The 2,650-nt window shown below is 31.8% G+C and overlaps 1 non-coding gene across 1 annotated transcript; it reads left to right on the top strand.

Moving 5' to 3' along the window:
* The first annotated feature begins 1,480 nt into the window (after positions 1–1,480).
* TRNAP-AGG lies at positions 1,481–1,552 on the top strand. Its single transcript has one exon. It is a non-coding gene; the product is annotated as a tRNA-Pro (tRNA).
* Positions 1,553–2,650: the final 1,098 nt, after the last annotated feature.

The raw sequence follows: 2,650 nt of genomic DNA, 5'->3' as shown, positions 1-2,650 counted from the left end.
CAAAACGGCACCGTTTCTTTAAGTAAAGAAACGGCGCACCGTTAGTTTTAACGGAGCGCGTATATTTTTGTATATTAATTACCAACTGACACTACAGTATATATAAACTGACACTACTGCTTCACGTATTATTTTTATATTATCAAATGAAACTGCAGTTATATCAAAATGATACTGTAGTTGTGGTGAAATGAAAGTGCAGTGTATATAAAATGAAACTGAATAGCATTTCACATATTTGAGTGTATATTGTACAATGAAGCTGTAATTATATCAAAATGATCATGTAGTTGTGTTTTAATAAAACTATAGTGTATATAAAATAAAATTAAATAACATTTTCATATATTTGAGTCTATAAATATCGAAAGAAACTGTAGTTATATCGAAATGAAACTGTAGTTGTGTTGAACTGAAACTACAATGTATACAAAATGAAACTGAATAACATAGTTAATTTTTTGCGGAAGGGTGCGGAACGATGGGAAATCAATGTTTTTTTTCATTAAACAAAACGACGTTGTTTTAATGCACGATGCATAATTGATTATGCACCGCGGTGCACGATATAATTTGCCCATAAAAATAAAGGTCACATTTGGGCTCGATTCCAAATTGTGGCGTCTGAGTTTGGCCACGAAGTCTCAAGGTCGGCTGTGAAGTTCTAGGGTCGGGGTCGCGGCATAGGAGGTGAGTATTGCTGCTAGATGATGCTTGAGTCATGCAGAGGTCACCGGAATCACATAGAAATTGTTCGGGGGCTAGTATAATTAAATAATGAAGTCCTTATCTAGCTTAGGATACTTTTTCTCCTGGATATATATATATATATATATATATATATATATATATATATATATATATATATTAGATTGTTATATTGATGGCAAATTAAAGGAAAACTTGGCTGCTATTTCCAACTCTATGGCTCCTGGATATATATTAGATTCATGTTCCAACTTATAGTATTTAATTTAATATAATAGTTTTTTTTTTAAAAAAAAATTTGTGTTGGGATCATTATCTTATATTGTAAATTTGTAATGCAATGCAATGGCCTCTCTGATTTTCTATTCTCAAGTTTCTGTATTGAACAGTGGTGTACTTAATTACTTTTTATATCTGATTTGTTGAATGCCACCTTTTTGCATACTATTAAAAAGCAGGAAATAATTTATCAATGGCCCAGTCCATGCCAGCTATTATCATCAATTCATCAATACTCAATAGCTAATAAAAACAAAATGATCAAAACCCATTAAGCATGCATATATATAGATGATTAGTACCTAGCTGCATGCTTTAATTTCTACCAGCATGAGTGAGAACACCGCCATATTTAAGCTAGGATCATTTTAAAAAAAAATCAAAATGCCCAAGCATTCTTCCTTATGATCTCCGACATGGCCAATCTGGATGACTAAATGTACTAAATATAATAAAAGCAATCAAAACAAATGAGGAGATTAACACCAACAAAGGACATTTGGTCTAGTGGTATGATTCTCGCTTAGGGTGCGAGAGGTCTTGAGTTCAATTCTCGAAATGCCCCAAATTTTGTCATGATACAGGTGATTTTCCTGGGGAGAGTGAAGATGTTTTTCTTGCGGGTTTTGCATGGGAATAAAGTATTCCTAGGTTTTGTCAAATTTGGAAATCTAGAATTCCAAATCCTACTCGTTCCATAAATCTTACAAATACAAATATCATATATATAATAAAAATTCGGGCAACACCTTCTTTTGTCACACATGGTCTTGTACTATGAATTATCTTTTCCCTTTACAAGATATACTACAGAATAACACGAAATTAGCGACGGGCCCTTCCGTCGCTAACAGGTGAAATCCGTCGCTAGAATTTAGTGACACAATTTATTTCCGTAGCTAAACAAAAACAATCCGTCTCTATATTTCTCCCGGCGGCGACAATTTTGACATCGAACTTTGCGAGAGAATAATGACGAAAATTTCCGTCACTAAATCTAGCGATAGAATATCTGTCGCTAAACCAACAAAATATCCGTCGCTATATTCCTACCACGACAATTTGGTGATGAACTTTGCTAGGGAATAGCGATGGATTATTCCATCGTTACGTATAGCGTCAGAAATTTCCGTCGCTATTGTCTGAAAATTGTCGTCGCTAATTTGTATTTATTATTTGAATTTGATGCCATTTAGCTACAATTTAGTGATGGAAATATCCGTCGCTAAATTTAACTATGGATTTTTTCTCCGTTATTTCATTGTCCTTCTTTATTTTATTAGATACTTAGCCACGGTTTTACTACAATATTTATCCGTTGTTAAATTTAAAAAATTAAAAAGAAATTAATCTACCCGCTAATTAATATCGCATACTTGCATTAAACCTATAATATAATACTTGAATAATATAATTGTAAAATATTTTATATTAAAACATTCATACTCAATAACAATAACAAAAGTAAAGCTTTGTGTAATGTTACATCGTTAGAATCTGTACAAAATATATTAATAAACATAATCTAATCATCTCCTAAGTTTTCATCATTAAAAAATAAAAGAAGTATACAAAGGCATATAAAAATTTTATCTATTTAACAATATATGATTGTTACATTATACTTACATCGATTCTCTTTGACCTCTCATCAACGAACATA

This window comes from Ipomoea nil, unplaced genomic scaffold (genome assembly GCF_001879475.1).
Source record: "Ipomoea nil cultivar Tokyo-kokei standard unplaced genomic scaffold, Asagao_1.1 scaffold0715, whole genome shotgun sequence".
NCBI classification, from domain to species: domain Eukaryota; kingdom Viridiplantae; phylum Streptophyta; class Magnoliopsida; order Solanales; family Convolvulaceae; genus Ipomoea; species Ipomoea nil.
The sequence above is the reverse complement of the archived record's forward strand: the minus strand, read 5'-3'. Positions and strand labels throughout refer to the sequence as shown.